This window comes from Ovis canadensis, chromosome 12 (genome assembly GCF_042477335.2).
Source record: "Ovis canadensis isolate MfBH-ARS-UI-01 breed Bighorn chromosome 12, ARS-UI_OviCan_v2, whole genome shotgun sequence".
Taxonomy (NCBI): Eukaryota; Metazoa; Chordata; class Mammalia; order Artiodactyla; family Bovidae; genus Ovis; species Ovis canadensis.
The window spans coordinates 76,146,070-76,165,181 of NC_091256.1; the positions used below are offsets into that span (position 1 = coordinate 76,146,070).

Below are 19,112 nucleotides of genomic sequence, written 5' to 3' on the forward strand. Positions count from 1 at the left end.
CTTCTTGAAAGGAAAGTTATGACCAACCTAGACAGCATATTCAAAAGCAGAGACATTACTTTGCCAGCAAAGGTCCGTCTAGTCAGGGCTATGGTTTTTCCAGTGGTCATGTATGGATGTGAGAGTTGGACTATAAAGAAAGCTGAGCACTGAAGAACTGATGCTTTTGAACTGTGATGTTGGAGAAGACTCTTGAGAGTCCCTTGGACTGCAAGGAGATCCAACCAGTCCATCTTAAAGGAGATGAGTCCTAAGTGTTATTTGGAGGGACTGATGCTGAAGTTGAAACTCCAATCCTTTGGCCACCTGGTGTGAAGAGCTGGCTCATTTGGAAAGACCCTGATGCTGAGAAAGATTGAAGTCAGGAAGAGAAGGGGACGACAGAGGATGAAATGGTTGGATGGCATCACTAACTTGATGGACATGAGTTTGGGTGGACTCCGGGAGTTGGTGATGGACAGGGAAGCCTGGCGTGCTGTGGTCCATGGGGTCGCGAAGAGTTGGACACGACTGAGCGACTGAACTGAACTGAACTGAACTGAACCAAAGCCAGGTTTCCACTTTCCTACCAGCTCTGCATTTTACCTGTTACATCACTGCAACCCCACGGCTCAATCCTTGCAGCTGCCCTCAGATTGCTATACCAGGCAATGGAGCTGTAAGAAGCAAAGTGGAGGCCGAGAAGAGGAGAAGGTGAACATCACCAGCACTCAGTTGTCACTTGAAGGCATTTCCGAGGCTGATCCCCTCCCGCTCTGCTGTAGGCCCAGTACCTGGCAATGCATCTGGTTCTCCACCCCCAAGCCCCATGCCCACCCTTGTCTATCGCCCCTGGGTTCCCAGTTCTTCCACGGTCTAATCTCTCAGCCATGTGAAATCTGTGTTGTTCTGGAGGCAGTGAGCTACTGCCTTCTCTTTTTCCTGGTTTTAATTCCAGCTGAACTCTGGATTTCTGATATTAATCGTCATGGGAATTGCCCCCTCGAAGGGCAGAAATTCCCCTACTCCTGCTCTGTTGCCGCAGCTGCCCTCTGTTGGCCATCCATGGGTACTATGGTCAACCCTTTGTCACCCCTGGCACGCAACAGGAAATCTGTCTTTGCTCTTTCCTCATTCTCATGCTTTCCTAACCTTCTTTTTAAAAAATTTGGTTGTACACTCTAAGGATATTTCAAGCAACACTGAAACACCTTGTATCCCCATGCTCCCAATGACCATCTCCTGGATCTGCCGTAAAGCATTCCCCACAGCATCCAACACTGGCCAGGCCCGTGGTTGAGCTGATCTGTAGTGACCTTGCCGAAATGGTTATGGAGCACTGCCTGGGGCTGGTGGGTGTGGGCTTTAAAAATTGAAGGATTTTATGTTAGAGCAGGGTTTCTCCAAATTGCAGCATTGACATTTGGGACCAGACCATTCTTTGTGGTGTGGCTCTCTCCTATGCCTTAAGGATTGTTTAGCATCGTCACTGGCCTCCACCCTCCAAATGTCAGTAGTGTCTGTCCCAAGTTGGCTGACCTCCCAGACAACCAAAAACGTCTTCTCCAGACACTGCCAAGTGTCCCCTGGGGAGCAAAATCCTCACTGCTGAGAATTGCTGCATTAGGGGGGATAGAGCAGGAGGCCCGCCTTCCTCAGAGGGACTTCTAAATGCTTCAAGCGCAGGTCTGGTCTCTGGGCTATTCAGGGCTTTGCAGGACACCGAGTTTTCTGCAGAGACGGACACTCAGCTGCTGAATGTGCTGTGGGGAGTGGGGTGGTCGCACGGAGAGTCTTTCTCATAAAGGTTGTTGATGGCTCCTCCTGGTTCCTGCCTCCTGTCCCACTGGAGCACTCAACTCTCTCAGGCCTGAGAGCTACCTTCTCAGCCTACCTGAGCCTCACCGCTCAGTTGTAGCCTGCCTTCCCGTCCCTCTCTCAGCCGCCACCTCTGGTGCTCTGGGCAGCTGTGACCCCCAGCCTTCATATGTCTTCTCCATCCAGACAAAAACCTCTTGTCTGAAGAAACTTCTCCCCTCTTCTACATCACTATGGGTTTATAACAAGATAGTCCCTTACGACACTAGTTATAATCTCTTAAGAGGAGAAGTTAACCATGCGGTGCTGACCGGTTTATCTTTAACCGGAAGTCATTCCTCCTGTTATGCCCAGAGTCCGAGTCCCCAAAACTGAGAGAATAAGACGTCCACAGCAATGCAAAAGCATAAAACGGTTTATTGCTAGCTCGAGTTAGGGCCCAGGTCTCATCCAGCACAGTGGAATCTGACAAGAGCCCCGAGCTCTGAATCACATATACTTTTATACAGACGGTTCTTTGTTTCTGTAACAGCATAGCTGATTGGTTAAACCGTACGCATGCACGGGACTTTTAAACCTCGCATCCCTCTCTGGATTGGCTCGGGTCTGGCGCAGGCGGGGGTCTACAGGGATTTTTCTGATTGGTCTAGCTACACTGCCTGCGGGAGTTCCCAGTGCCTCAGCTTTCCTAGAGACTAAACCTCAGGCCTAGCCTGCCCCTTAGAGCCTGTCCTGGCTCCAGTTTGGTCCTAACACCTCCCACTTGCCTTCTCCTCCTAGAAGCCCCTTGTCTGTCTCCCTGGGTCCAAGCAGCACTCTGGACTCACAGCTCCACTGCAGGTGCTTAGATTGTCTATCTTTTGTCAGCCTTCCTGACTGGACAATAGCTCTTTAATTCAAACATCCTGTCTTTTTCATCCCTAACATCTCCAGTGCGGAGGCCAGGGGTGCTCACAGTGCAGAGGATGTGCTTAGCAAAGGTCACTGAATGCACAGATATCTTCAGCCTTGGGAAAAAAAATCCCCTAATTGAAATTCAGCAGCTGTAGACTTTCCTGAACTTTAAGAAAGCTGAAGACAAAAGACTTTGGATTTTTTTTGTCCGTGTTTCTCCTCCTGTCTCTGCTTTAATTTGTCAGAAGCTACATTCAGCCTCTGGGGTTGCGCAGAAGCTCAGACTGGAAATCTCCTGATGTTTGTGATCCGCTGCATTCTACACTGGGATGAAGTCCACTCATCTGACGTCCCAGCTGGCATACCCTGCTGATATTGCCGCAGCACTAATGCTGCAGATTAATGACATACCCTGACAGAGAGACACCTTTTTCCCAGTTGTGACTAATGCGATATTGATGGCGTCCCCTTAGACAGCCATCTAAATATAGATACAGCAGGATGAGCTAAGAGAAGAAAATGCAAATATCAGTTTCTTTGTGTAACAGTTCCATAATATTTTCTGGGAGCCAGCCCAACATTATGAAAATCACTGAGAAGAATCAGACAGGCTTTTCTTCCGAGGGCACTTTTATATTTGCAAAACCACCATCATTGTCAGCTTTGATTAATATTTATCAGTACGGATCACGGTTCATTTTATTAACTCTTCCCCAGGACTATTAAACTCCAGAACAGTTATGTTACAATTGAGGAAGCAGAGGTCTAAAGAGGTTGGCAACTTGCTTAAGGCCATGTGGTAAATCTGGTATCAGATTGAGACCGGGAGGCACAGATCTTTAGAATTCAGTTATGGGCGCTAGTGGTAAAGAACCTGCCTGCCAGTTCAGGCAGATGTAAGAGACACAGGTTTGATCCATGGGTTGGGAAGATTCCCTGGAGGAGAAAATGGCAACCCACTCCAGTATTCTTCTGGAGAATCCTGTGGACAGAGGAGCTTGGCAGACTGCAGTCCATAGGATTGCACAGAGTTGAATATGACTGAAGCAACTTAGCACACATGCACACCTCTCTGAGAAGGGCTGCGGCTCTGGGTAAGCTCTGGGGGTGGGGGGTTGCCTCACCTTGGTTCACCCACCAGACAAAGAGATGCTGCCTGGTAGCTCTCCCAGACTCTCACAAGGAGCAAGCTTTTGAAAAGAAGAGGAAGCCAGCTCTTTTTCCTGACATGCATCACGTCTCTCACTGAAGGAAGAGACCCTCTGCTGCCTGGATTGTGCACTGGGGCATGTCACAGTCTAGACAGCATATGAGAGACAAAAGGCTCACTTGTCATCCGCCTTTCACTGGATGGAGAGACAGCCTGAAAGCTCTGTGAGACGCCGCCCCACATGTGAACTGAGAGGAGCATACGTAACAGTTCTAAGCCAGGGGCCATATGTGACTATGGCACGAAAGGTTGGGCTAAATGGAGATTTGCTCAAGGTTTAGGAGACAGGTTCTAGGGTCAGATGCCAAGACTGAATCCATAAGATCATCTTGCCTGCCTCCATCCAGCCTGGTCCCCTGCTCCTTGGTGCTTCCCTTTGCATCCTGGCTGGGTCCCTATCCCATCAGAAGCTTCCTGTGGGGAATTCACCTTCTTATCCTCTGCTCATAGCCCTTGAGACAGGCTGGGGAGGAAGCGCACCTGCCTCCTGGGGAGCAAGGACACATGTGCAGAGCAGTCTGGGATTGTGATGCGCCCACCTGGAGCCACTGCTCAATGGTGAGACAAATCACACGCCTGTTTCCCATCCCCACTCTGCCTCCTCCCCTCTATGGATATGGCTTTCTGTGAGTGCTCAGGAAAGGAACGTTATCCAAAGCCAGGGACAGAAGTTGAAGCCTGCTTGCAGCCTGCCCCTAGCTAGCTGTGTGACCTTAGGCAAGTTCCTTAACCTCTCTGAGTCTGTGAGTCCTCATTAAAATGAGAATGATAGCACCCATCTCATCTGTGATGCAGCGTCAAATGAGATACTGAACACTGTATGGAAAGAATGCTCCTCGAACATGAATGATGGTGATGATACCTTTACATCAGCTATGTCAGGTATACCCTTACTGTCTTAAGCTGAGGTTAAGAGACACAGAACCCCTTAGGCAACCCCCCTTAGAAAAAGAGCTGACTTCCTTTTCATTTCAAAAGCTTGCTCCTTGTGAGAGTCTGGGAGAGAGTCTGTGATTATGGATAATTATCATAACTATGAGGATTTGCTGCCCTTCTTGTATCATTATGGTCTGTCAGATAGAAAGACTAGGATGTGCCAATCTATCACCCTGGCAATAATTAAGCACTTATAGCATTTAGGTAGACCTTGTGGAGCATAGAAAAACAGACCTCACACCATCCCTTCTCCTAAAGAATAAACTAGAAAAACAAGGCAAGAGTTGAAAATATAATATCTTCTGGGGCCAGCAGTATTCAGCCTTTTAAAATGCCACAGTCTCTTGGGCACCGAAGTGTCTAGAAAGTACATTTTATGTTGCTCTGCAGTGCTGCCCCCTGAATATCACCCCTTAACAAAGGCTCTCTTTTTTCCTTAACAGAGGTAAGGACCAAAAGCAAACCTCTGATTTAACTCAAGAGAGCTCCTGCCCTCTTGCTCAAGACTCTCCTTGCGGATCCTCCTTTAATCCTGAGTTTGAATGGAATGAGTCCTTTCTCTTCCTAAGCCCATCGTCCAGAGGCTCATGACACTCACTAGCTGTGGCCCTTGTCTCCTGTTCACTCGTCCCCTGTCCCCAGCTCCTGAAGCTGGTGGCCCACAACACACGTGCCTTTTCTCCACTCTGCTTCGTAGGTGGCCTGGTTGTTCTCTAGCCCTATTAATAGCTTTTGGCCTGCAAAAGCTGAGACCAATTCAAGATTTGCATAACAGTCCAAAGCAACAGAGGATTTGTCATAAGGCAGCGGGTGATTAATCGCCAAATGAACTGCACACACAGCCTCCTTGTTACAGGAGTGGAGCCTCCTTGGGTCCTTTTTGGGGAGAAAGCAGAGCATGCATCATAAACAAGCACAAATGAACAAGCTGACTCAGAGGAAAGAGGTCAGAATGGGCAGAGGAAATCTGAGGAACTGGCCCCGGAGGGGTCAATGACCAACTGTACCATACAGGAAGTATCGGGCCGTGAAAAGTTACTGCCATTTTCATAAGTCAAAGCAGTTGAATATTGATTATCTCACATGATTAAACTTAAACATTTTGGGATTTAGTAAGCATTTTTTATTGTATTTTTAATTGGAGGGTAATTGCTTTACAATATCGTGTTAGTTTCTAGTACATATCCACACGAGTCAGCCATTTGTATACACATGTCCCCTGCGTCTGAGCCTTCCTCCCACCTCCCACTCCATCTCACCCCTCTAGCTTGTCACAGAGCCCTGGGTTTGGTCTCCCTACAGCAAATTCCCACTAGCTATCTATTTTGCATACGGTAACGCACACGCTTCGATGTCACTGTTTCAATTCATCCCTCCCTCTCCTTCTCCGTTTGTGTCCAAGTCTGTTATCTATGTCTGCATCTCCACTGCTGCCCTGCCTCGTTCCATGAAAAGTTAACGTGGCTCTTTCTGTCAATTAGAAGATAAGTCTGGAGCATAGTTTAGCTTTCTTATTTGGCCATTAGTACTGATAGCTAACATTTGTTGCTTCCTTTCTATGTACCTTACACAATACATGGTTTGCCTTATATCAAACTCATGAAATCTGTCAATTAGATCATTTTTATTCTTATTTTACTGACGAACTGAGGCTCAGAAAAGTTAGTTAACTGGCCCAAAGTTATACAGTTGGAAAGTGGTGGGACTGAGAATGGGACTTGAACCCAGGATTATTCTAGCTCCAGAGTCCATGTCTTAAAGATAATAGAGCTTCCCGAGGATACATCATGGATGCTTTGTTGCTCAAACCTTAGCTGCTCAATCAGCTTTCCTATTTATAGTTGATGTTCAAGAAACATTTACTGAATCAAACTAAACACACACATCCAAAGGTTCAGTCACTATATCTTCTTCCAAAGCACAAGTATATGAACTGCTTATGCAGCCCATCCAAAACATTTCCCTTTCCTGTACACAGTTACTAGGTATCTCTGAACCACATTTTCTCTTCCAGTAAATATTTAGTGAATATATACCATGTGAAAAGCCTCATTCTTCCTGCTGTCATGCCCTTAATTTCCTCAATTAAAAATATACGCATGCACGCACATCTTTGCCAGCCTCTGTACTCTGAAAGCACAAAGTTAAATGAATGAGGTCTCCTGCTTCCCATGAACTCAGAGTCAAGTAGAGGAAGTAAACCATAAACCTAAGCCAGTCACTGTCCAACAGTGTGAACGGGAGCAAAATAACAGAGGAAGGGATGCGGTACACAGGGTAAGATGTCAGGAGACAGGATGAACCACAGGGGCATCCAGGGGACTTCACAGAGAGCTACGCTTGACAGCTCTCCAAGCCCCGATGCAGTGCCAGGCATGTAAGTAGGCGTGCAGTACATTTTGATAAAAAGAATCACATTGAATAAACCTAAAGTTTGAGAGGGATGTGACATGGAATGTGGCTTGAGAGTTTATACTGTGGATTTTTCTCTGCTGAGCACTGAGGCGTCCTGAAGAAGTTTAAAGAGAAGAGCTCAGGCTCAGATTTGCTGGGTATGTGGCTGGTATGCGTGACATAGAAGATGAGGTGGAAGGCGATGAACGTGCTGAATGAGACCGCTGCTTGTCACCCCAAAAGCAGGGACAGGATGGAGGAGGGGTGCATGTCTTGCAGGAGATGAGGAAAGAGAGGTTCCAGTGCCACTAGCCCATGGTAGCTGGTGTTCTCTAGAACTTCTCTGGTTGCTTTCTTTATTTCAGTGTTTATATTTATATCCTACTTTCTAAATTTGAGATGGTTTGTATTACAAGAAACATGTATTATAAGTTTATTATTTTTGTTTTATTCTTAAATTAAATTTTATTTTTTTATTGAAGTATAGCTGGTTTACAACACCGTTAGTTTCAGGTGTACAGAAAAGTGATTCAATTATACATATTTTTTTCGGATTCTTTTCCGTTATAGATTATCACAAGTTACTGAGTATAGTTTATTGCGCTATACAGTAAATCCTTGCTATTTGTTTTATATATAGTAGTGTGTATCTGTTAGTCCCATATTCCTAATTTATCCCTCTCATCTCTCTTTCCCCTTTAGTAATCGTAAGTTTGTTTTCTCTATCTGTGAATCTGTTGCTGTTTTGTAAATAAATTCATTTGTATTGTTTTTTAGATTCCACATATAAGTAATAACATAATATTTGTCTTTTTGTTTCTGACTTACTTCCCTTAGTATGATAATTTCTAGGTCCATCTACGTTGCTGCAAATGGCAATATTTCATTATTTTTATGGCTGAGTAAAATTCCATTGTGTGTGTATATAGGTGAATATATATTGCTTCTTGTAATAAATATATTAAAATAGAAACAGGTTAGGTATATCTCAGAAAGATACATTGTATATTGTATATATGCATATATAAATAATATATCAGAAAGAGAGAGAGAGAGAGTCTGAAACTGTAGTCTAGGCCAACTCTCTACCATTACTGAGTATTAAGTTCGGTTCTAAGCTTCCAAGCAGCCAAAGTGAAAAGCACAGACTAGAGTTATTTAGTCCGTTTTACTTTTTTCACTTTTCACTTTCATGCATTGGAGAAGGAAATGGCAACCCACTCCAGTGTTCTTGCCTGGAGAATCCCAGGGATGGAGCTTGGTGGGCTGCCGTCTATGGGGTCGCACAGAGTCGGACACGACTGAAGCGACTTAGCAGCAGCAGCTTTTTAGGAGAGACAACGTTTTCCTTGGTACTAAATTCTGAAAGGGATTCTCAAGCTGGACCTTATTCGCGGTGTTAACGACTGGGTCCACAGTTCCTTCCCACCTGTCCTCAGACGTCGCCTCCTCTGAGAGCTCGCCCGTCTGAATCTGCACTCTGCTTTCAAGCGCTGAAGGAAATACACCCTCTGCTTGCGCACCGCATCTAGGTCTGCACGGTGTCTGCTTTGGCTTAGTTACGACTTAAGGTTACATTTTCAGTTCCTGTCAGGAGTGGGTGCAGCACAGGCAACTCTGCTTAACGCGCTGTGGTGACCTGAATGGGAAGGAAGCCCAAGAGGGAGGGGACCCAAGTACAAGGATGGCTGATTCACTTTACTGTACAGTACAAACTTACGTAACCTGGGAAAGCAACTAGACTCCTATAGAAATTAATTGAAAAAAACAAATGAGTATGGATGCTAACACAGGAAAAGCCCTTCTGTATTTACTGGAAAGCTAGACATTGTCAAGTCTTCATTCCGCAAGTACTTACGGAGAACCCACTCTCGGCAGCACGTATTTAGGCAAAGATTGTGCACCAGGGAACCACACAGGTAAAGTTCTCGCACTATGGAGGCTGTATTTTTGTGAGAGGGCAGACAACACATAAACAAATAAATATATTCCATCAGGTGGGGACAGGTACTGACTGGGAAGACACGGAGCAGGCTACAGGGACCGTGTGTGCTACTTTGGGGCTGGCTTGCTCAGGAAGCCTCCTTTACACGGCTCAGCTTTCATCCCATGACTTTCTATCAGACTACATCACCTTTTCCTTAGCAACAGAACACAGAATAAACATTACGGAATCAAATACCTTTCACCAAGCTGACCGCTAAGGATGGCAGGAAAATGTTCTGCTACTATTTGAGGCACAGGTTTTGCCAAATTGCTTGTAACAAAAATAACCATTCATACCAGTCTGGTCATTTCAATGGTAAATCTAATCTGAACCTAAGCTGCTCAATCCACGCTGTTTCTGAATTCCCTTCCAGGATGCCAGAATAGAGTTATTTATGCAGCACTTATATGGGTCATGCCCTCAACATATGTTAGCTTGTGGAAAGTGATTCTTAGTAATCATGAAAGAAAGAGGCAGTAGAGCAGATGGTTAAGAAGCTGGGTTTTAGGGCCAGACTGCCTGAGTCTACACCTGAACCCTAAGAATTCTTAGCTGGTGATCTTAGGCAAGTTATTTGACCTGAGATTGGTCTTCTTACTTGTAATAATAATAAATACCTCAGAAGGTTGTTGTGAGAATAAAGTAGTTAACATATAGGTAAATGACATTTAGAATGTATCTGGCATAAAACCCTTAACAAGTGTTTATGATTATAGCTTCAATTCACAGATGGGAATATTGAGGCTCTGAGAGATTAAGTAACCTGAGTTCATACAGGTAATGAATGGCAGATTTAGAAATTAAACCTAGGCTTTTCTGACTCTAAATTCATGCTCTCTCTGCTATGACTGCCTCTGTCACCATCAGTGGGGATTAAAATAATGTTTCCAATAAGAGATTTAGATCCAAATAACAGTAGCAAAACAGAGGCACTCATGAGAAACTGAGGTCATGTTTTACTGGAGATGATCAACCAGCAATATTGATCAAGTGCTACTATGTCCCTAGGCCTCCCACTCAATAAACAGTGGCAACTCAAAGCAAGTGGATTTAGCCTTTGCCTGAGTTTTCCTCTTCATTCCTTCATTTGTTTGTTTGTATAACATTCATTGAGCTGTGGGGGGTTCACAGGAACAGATGAAATGATCCCACTCTCAGTCTCGGGGAGAAAGGGCAGAAAACACAAATGACAAACCAGCAGAGGAAATGGTCCAGTCACGACAGGACTGGAACGAGAAGGATGAACAATTTGTCCCAGGTGGGACTAGTCTCAAACAGTTTGGTCTAGCCCCGTGCAGGAAGTGACCAACATAAACTAGCTTGGGTTCTCTGAAACTCTCATGTCATGTTGAAGTCCCAGAGAATGAAAGGATAGTGAATAAATTTATGGGTAAAAGCATTACAAATTCAGTGCATGTTTTAGAAATTAGGTTTTATGTGATGACTCCACATTTGTAACATGTTTTTAATCCATCAGTGTTTGTATGGGAAAAAATCTGAATTAGAAACCTTCATGCTGAAAAAGCTCTTTGGTTCAGCAGCTTATATCAGCCAGGGTGAGGTCAGAAAATTTTAACAGGATAAATTTAACAAAAAAGAGTTGTTAACCAGATACGTTGTTAACTAGGCAACTAAAGCTGTAAAAAGAAAACTCTACAGTACCACGGGGACTTCCCAGGTGGCACTAGTGGTAAAGAACCCACTTGCCAGTGCAGGAGACCTAAGAGACATGGGTTTGATCCCTGGCTTGGAAAGATGCCCTGGAGGGGGAAAATGACAACCCGCTCCAGTATTCTTTCCTGGAGAATTCCACGGACAGAGGAGCCTGGTGGGCTACAGTGCACGGAGCTGCAGAGAGTCAGACACGACTGAGTGACTAAGCACACAGCACAGCAGGGTAAAATGGAGGCAGTGACTCCAGGAAGGCGTTCCCACCTCTATGGGGCTTGGGAGGGGACAAGGGAAGAGGTTGGAGTTATTAAAACTTAGAAGCTGGGAATGGGGTTTTCTAGGTACTGGGACCCACACCTCTGAGGAGGGGGTGCTGGTCCAGGCTGGCATCTCCCTGGAGACGCAAAGAGGCTGGTTCTGTAAGGGTTAGCGAAACTGCAAGCTGGACTCAGCTGCTACAGTAGAAAAGTGAAGAAGCATTTCTGGACTGTTCCTCACTGGAATAGAAAGCAGCAGATAGGAAGCAGCAAGTCCCTTCTTCCTCCTCCAGTGTTCTTCCACGTTCTAGCACTCCCTTTGGTAGAGCCTAATGTGGAGCTAGTTGGCAATATGAATATGAACAAAACACAAGGGCGAACATGGAATCAGCCCTCGTTTTCAGCCTAGAAGGGAAGACAGACAAGGAAACCAGAAGGCACAGTACGGAATACGTGACACGAGAAGGCTGTACAAGTCTGAAGGGAGCATTGAATTGAAATGATTATTTTCAAGGGAGCAGACAGGAAAGATTTCACGGCTAATTCCTGAACTGAGCCTTTAAAGGTGAGTCAGGCAGTACTGGTCACTCACGAGAGCATTCCATATAAGAGCAACCTGGACAAAGATATATGAGCAGGAAGGAGTAGGGTGCATTCACAGTTCATGAAAATAATGCTGCCTGGCTGGACTGTGGGATAAGAAATGATGGATGTGGTAAGAGAGACAGTTCATGCAGTAGGCAGGGGTCAGATCATGAAGACTTTCCTGTGCCGGCTGAATCGCTTGAATCCTGTTTTACAAGTAGTAGAAGATTTCAGCTAGGGGAGGAATGTGAACAGAAGTGTGTATGAATGACAATGCTCATTTATTAGTATCATGGGGAAGAGTTATAGGAGAGCAAAGGAGGACAGTGAGGAGGTCGCTGTGATACTCCAGATGTGTAGTGGTGAGAAGCTTACCGACGGAAATAGCAGTAGGGATGGAGTGGAAGGGATGGACAGGAGAAATGCTGAGTGGGCAGAAATGACAGCAGCAGGAACTGCGGAGAGAAAACGACACCGGAGCCTGGGTTATTGGCTGAGGTCACTGGATAGATGGCAGCACCGTTCTCCAAAATGGGAGGTTAGTGGATGTTGCTCTATGGGTGAGGGATGATGATGACTTAAGTGTTGTGCACATGGATATTTCAAATGATGAGGAGAGTTCCTTAAAAGGCAGTTGAGTTGATGCTGAACTCACCTTTAATAGGACTCTACAAACTGATGACATCAACTACTGCCTTCCTGAGAAAGTGTTGCTCATCAAGAGGATGGAAACCATTCAGTGATTCCAGAAAAGATCTCCAGGATCTTTGACACTTACAGAAGATGTAGTCATCATTTCCCATATTATCATATTTTCCTTCTGTCCACATGATGATAGCAAGTTCTGTGTTAGCAATACGGCAGGTAACCACAAAGATTGACATGTGAATGGTTTTGTCCTGGTGCTTAATGACTAACTCCTTAATGTAACTTCTGAACTGAAACTTCCCAAGTAGATGTCCAGAAAATTCTTTTAACAATATACTATCTTGTGCCTGATGTCAATTCAAATCTCAGGTGATGATGTTACTGCCATTTTAAAATTCTTGGAAGGAACTGCTGTTAATGCTGCTTTAGTCAGCTACTATTATTATTAGAGCCTGTGTTTTCATTTTTCCAAGTCTTCTTCATTGACATAACAAAGATACAAATAGAAGTCATTGAAAGACAGCCCTGCAATACAGTTGTTCTTTATAAGGAGTTCTAGAAGACTGGCTCTTGGTCTTATTTTTATTTTCATTCAAATCATCTTCCTTTACACACAACATTGTCACTTGAAAGGAAGAGGAGGGAATAACTTGTGGACACTTAGAGGGCCAGAGATGTCCCAGAATCAGCAGGGGCCACCTCATCTGTCTTGTCCCTTCACTTCTGTGACTTCTTTTAATACACATCCTTATTCACCATTCAGTCACAACCATTCAGCACTACTTTGCAAAGCTCACTCAAAACCACCTCTTTGGGACTTGCCTGGTGGTCCAGTGGTTAAGACTTTGCCTTCCAATGCAGGGGGGGCAGGGGATCCCACATGCCTCGTGGCCAAAAAACCAAAATATAACATAGAAGCAATAAGGTAACAAAGTCAATAAAGACTTTACAAAATTGCTTTAAAACAGAACAAAAACCACCTCTTCCTCCCCAGCTACTCAAACCCATAGCAACTCTGAGTTCCTGTAACATCAGGACTGTAGAGCTTTGCTAGCCCTGAAGTGTCAGTATGGAGCATGCTATAGCAACTTTCCATGGGTATAATCTGTCCTCCTAAATAAAGTGCAAATCTCAGGAGGGCAGAGACTCTCTCAGCTATCCTGTTTATGTAACTTGTGCATACATTACTTCAATGATAGCCTTGACCCAAGGTCTCCTGGGCTAAGCCCTAGGGGTCACCAATATTTACTTAGTGGCTGATCTCTGTCCTCTGCTGTTTACACTCATGCCTCCTGTAACACAGCACACGAGTGTTGAGTAAGCTGCTTCCTTTCCTTAATCACCCCGTTTGTCTTATTTATTCCTCCCCACAGGTGAGCCACTTTTTAAAATTTGCACCGTACTTTATTAACTCTCTGTCTCCCAGTAACATAAAACACATACCTCAAGATACACACCGCTTGATAAATGGAATATTCCACAGCTCTCGGAAGGAAATCAGCTGCCATAAAAGTTAATGTGTTTAGTTCATAAAGAAAAACTCTCCCCACGCACAAGGGTAGCTTGGAAATTGGCGTATTCACTTTATGACCTCGTTTATTAGCCAGAATGATGGCTTGTTTGGCCTCAGAAATTTGTTTAGGATCATTAGGAAAGGGCTGCTGGGTGTCCCTCACTGTCAGTTTATACACTGGCCTTGCACACAAACTCTGGAAATGAAGACTAAGAAAAATGCAGTTTTTATTTCTTCTAGGCTGCAATTTCTTCCCTCTGACCAGTTATAGTTACAGATATTCTGAGCATCTTTGCAAGACTGTGTTGGTTTATGATTCCCACTTTGGAAAGGGGAGCATTTTTACCAATAGTAGAAAGAGACTATTTAGGATACAATGGCTCCTTAGAAAAGTCAGTATCAGAACTGGGCTCTAAGGATTTCCTTGATGTCCAGTAGTTATTCTTTGCCTTCCAATGCAGGGGTGCAGGTTCAATCCCTGGACAGGGAGCTAGGATCCCACATGCCTTCAATCAGAAAACCAAAACATAAAACAGAAGAAATTTTATAACAAATTCAATAAAGACTCTAAAAAATGGTCCACATTAAAAAGTCCTTTTTTAAAAAGCATTGAGCTCTAATATTACACTATGGAATATTATTTTCCCTTTTAAGTAGTTAGTTCCCTTTGCCCTGAAAAATTAGAAGTATACTACCTTCCCCCTCTGGTGAGATGCTGGCTGTCAGAAATAGAATTTGAAGGAGCACTTGAGAAAATATAAGAACTGCTTCTATCTCTTCAGGTGATTTATCTCTGTCACAGAGGATGAGTAGGAGAAAAACACCCATATAACTTCTTACTTCAACTCTTTGCCACTGATGGCCATGCTACCTCCTGTCCCCAAACCACCACTCTGCAAACACAAACATGTCATATCTTACCTTTGCTTCTAACCTTGATTTTGTAGCAACAATATGTGTTGGATACAATGAATTTTTCCCTCCATCCTGTATTTTAATTGAGTATAGTCTCTGTGCAAGGGGATATGATAGGAGAGCCTTTTCTAAGAAGTGGGTAAATTTGCAGTATTAGCTCTGCTAGCAAGACTTTCTGGGCTACCCCAACCCCATTATCAATTTGTAACTATTTACTAATGAGGCCAAATGTGCTGATTCTGGGGATTGTTTAAACTTCAAAGGAGACTGATCCAGGGGCTCTATGTTGTCCTTGACGATCTAATTTTTCAGCCTTCCATGGGTAAGCATCATGACAAGACTGTTTTCTCTCACAACATCAACAAGGTTGCTGCGGTTCCAAGCTTCAAATCTAAAGCACACCGTCTAGGAAAGAGTCCTTTTCTTTCCAATTATTTCAATAAAGGTCATGTGGCCATCTCTGAACCAGTGACTGTGGCTAGAGTTATGTGCTGCCCTGGTCAGTTTCTGCTAAGGAAAGCCCACCCCTGGCGCTGTGAGTCTGATCAGCTTCTCCTCAGATATTTACCTGTCTCTAGTACTCATCTCTCATTCAATCATATTCTATCATTTCAGGCCAGGCCTTTTTGTATCATGCCTGGTCACTTTCTGAGAATTTCCCAGCTGAATTCAGTGATATATTTTCTCCATTCAGTTTATTTAGGTGTTGCTCAAAGGTCTCTCACGTACTGTTACCTGCTCTTCATCTTTGCTTCCTCTTCTTTGACATGTTCTAGGATTCTGTTTATTTCCCCCGACTCATTTCTGCTTTATTGACTATGCCAAAGCCTTTGACTGTGTGGATCACAAGAAACTGTGGACAATTCTGAAAGAGATGGGAATACCAGACCACCTGATTTGCCTCTTGAGAAACCTATATGCAGGTCAGGAAGCAACAGTTAGAACTGGACATGGAACAACAGACTGGTTCCAAATAGGAAAAGGAGTACATCAAGGCTGTATATTGTCACCCTGCTTATTTAACTTCTATGCAGAGTACATCATGAGAAATGCTGGGATGGAAGAAGCACAAGCTAGAATCAAGATTGCCAGGAGAAATATCAATAAACTCAGATATGCAGATGACACCACCCTTATGGCAGAAAGTGAAGAGGAACTAAAAAGCCTCTTGATGAGAGTGAAAGAGGAGAGTGAAAAAGTTGGCTTAAAACTCAACATTCAGAAAACGAAGATCATGGCAGCTGGTCCCATCACCTCATGAGAAATAGACGGGGAAACAGTGGAAACAGTGTCAGACTTTATTTTTGGGGGCTCCAAAATCACTGCAGATGGTGACTGCAGCCAGGAAATTAAAAGACGCTTACTCCTTGGAAGAAAAGTTATGACCAACCTAGATAGCATATTGAAAAGCAGAGACATTACTTTGCCAACAAAGGTCCATCTAGTCAAGGCTATGGTTTTTCCAGTGGTCATGTATGGATGTGAGAGTTGGACTATGAAGAAGGCTGAGCACTGAAGAATTGATGCTTTTGAACTGTGGTGTTGGAGAAGACTCTTGAGAGTCCCTTGGACTGCAAGGAGATCCAACCAGTCCATTCTGAAGGAGATCAGTCCTGGGTGTTCACTGGAAGGACTGATGCTAAAGCTGAAACTCCAGTACTTTGGCCACCTCATGTGAAGAGTTGACTCATTGGAAAAGACTTTGATGCTGGGAGGGATTGGGGACAGGAGGAAAAGGGGACGACAGAGGATGAGATGGCTGGATGGCATCACCGACTTGATGGACATGAGTTTGGGTGGACTCCGGGAGTTGGTGATGGACAAGGAGGCCTGGCGTGCTGCAATTCATGGGGTCGCAAAGAGTTGGACACGACTGAGCAACTGAACTGACTGACTGACTGACTCTTTATAGTACCTATTAGACCTCTCTCCTCCTGGCATGATTATTCCTCAGTCTCTCTCTGTTGTTGTTTTTTTCTTTTCAGCCTGTTTTCCCCAGCTACCTGGTAATCCCTCCTTCCCTAGGACTCTCAAAACACACACTTCCATCCTCAGAAGTAAAATCTCACGCCAGAACACAGACAAATGGCACCAACAGTGGATGTTCCACATTTTAGAGTTGCACGTAAACTGTCTTTACACTTCCAAAATGGCTATGGATGCTTCTTCTACTTCATTACCTTTGCACCTAAAATTTAACCAGCACTGGCTCAGTATCTCTTTTCAACAAGTAAGCAAATCAATGAGAACCTTGATGCCCAAATCTTGAGTTCAGGACCTTGAACCAGAACCATAAATCTCACAATGAAATCTCATCAGTAATAAGGGAATGCAACTTGGGATATATAAATTACCTTGGTATTCAAATAACCCTCAAGAATTGAGATGCTTATCCTATTCTCAAGATGGAAAGTATCCTTCTTAGGGTCTTAGTCTCCTCCAAGATTTGATCATCAATGTTATTATCCCTCTGATAATTGTGAGACAGATTTTGTACATTTTCCAAAATCTATCAATATTATCTTTTAGGAAATGTCCTGTCCACATATTTCTTTAGTTTGGGGTCACTTCAGTCAGTGAATATTCCTTACGAACTCTTCCCCATCATTCCAAAAACAATTCTCTGGAAAATCTATTTTAGAGACATAGTTATAAATGATAGGACTCAAGGAACCTATCAGAAAGAACAGATGGTTACTTTTTTGTGAGAAACAAATCCTTTTAAAAAAACCTCTTCTATTCAAAAAATTAACCGAGAGAGGCTGGCTCAACTCCAGTGGTTGTTGAGATCTCTGTCAGTTGTCTCTTTGTTAACACTGATGTCAAATCTTTAGGTTCATTGTAAAAATAAAATAGTGTTAATCCATTAAGGTGCAATGTTGTCAAACAGGGGCTTGCATAAATACATGAGTGGATAGATGGATGGATATGTATACCATAAACCAAATAACCTAAATTAAGAATGGTAAAATATGGATGATGTTTTTGCAGGTGTGCACTGTCTACTTCAATTTTTCTATATGTTTTAAATTTTAAAATCGAAACGTGGAGAAACACAGGGCCTTCAACATTGAGATGAACCAGATGAGAGAGGTAGTACACGGACTGTTAGCAGCCTACATCAGTGGTTGGGGTGAGAATCTATACAGGCACAGGGATTATGGGGTAAGGGGTGGCAGTCGCTAGGCAGGACAGGGGGAGGTAAACACCGAAGGTTCCTGCAAGAGATGATCAGAAGGCAGACCATAGAAACAGCTAGTGGAGGATGGGAAGTGAAAGTCGTTCAGTCATGTCTGACTCTTTGTGACCCCATGGACTGTAACCCACCAGGCTCCTCTATCCCTGGAGTTCTCCAGGCAAGAATACTGGAGTGGCTAGCCATTCCCTTCTTCAGGAGATCCTCCCAACCCAGGGATTGAACCCAGGTCTCACTCTTTCTTGGCAGATTCTTTACCGACTGAGCCACCAAAATCCCCTCTAATATACTCTGGTTACTACCATAAATTCCTCTTTTCTGAATGCTCAGGCAGAATGGAAGAGAAAGCTCTACCCACCCTGTGTCAAGAGATCTGCCTAAATTATCACCTTTACTTTTTGCTGCATGCATGAAAGTGGGTTTTATAGGGTTTATTCATTTGCTTTTTTGCCGTCACAGCATCCCTTACCTCCTTTTCAAGTAAAATCACACTGATCTTCCTTGGGAGACCAACCCTTGAACACTGAGCAGAGACCTGGTGCCCTATCTTATCTGGTTAAAGGTGTGGACATAAGACAAACAAGTGAGGTCAGGGAGGCTCCTTCTCCAGGGAATTTGAGTCTTAAGCACAGTCAGCCATGAGTGGAAGATGGTTGGAGCTGACAACACAGAAGCCTTGAACAATACATTCATTAGTTGCTGCTACCTGAACCCATTAGAGTTCTCTGGATTCCTGTCATTTTGTTTGGGTGGTGGTGTTTCTGTTGCTTGCAAACAAAGAACTCTAACTGGCAGAGGCAGTGTCGTTTCCATTTCAGGAACAAGGAAACCTAAGATCAGAGGGATTAAGTGTTTTGGCTCAGGTCACCGTGTGCTATCTTTAGGCAAGTCTCTTTGACTTCAAAACCTGTCTTCTTTACTTATTTTGCTCTGTTCCCTCAAATGCTACGGACTGGAGTTGAAACTCATCTCAGCCGCTTTCTAGCTGGGTAAGTTTGGGAAAGCTATGTGCTAATTGGTAAATGTCAATTTCCTGATCAAAGTAGTCATACATCTGATATAGTTGTGATAAAGATAAAATAAACAAATTCATGTATTAAGGTACCTGG

At 44.0% G+C, this 19,112-nt stretch overlaps 1 long non-coding RNA gene across 1 annotated transcript in view; it reads left to right on the top strand.

Moving 5' to 3' along the window:
* The first annotated feature begins 7,053 nt into the window (after window positions 1-7,053).
* Window positions 7,054-19,112, top strand: part of LOC138416679 (uncharacterized) — a 108,540-nt gene continuing 96,481 nt past the window's right edge. The window contains exon 1 of the long non-coding RNA XR_011247810.1: window positions 7,054-7,214. This is a non-coding gene — a long non-coding RNA (uncharacterized lncRNA). The remainder of the gene's footprint in view (window positions 7,215-19,112) is intronic.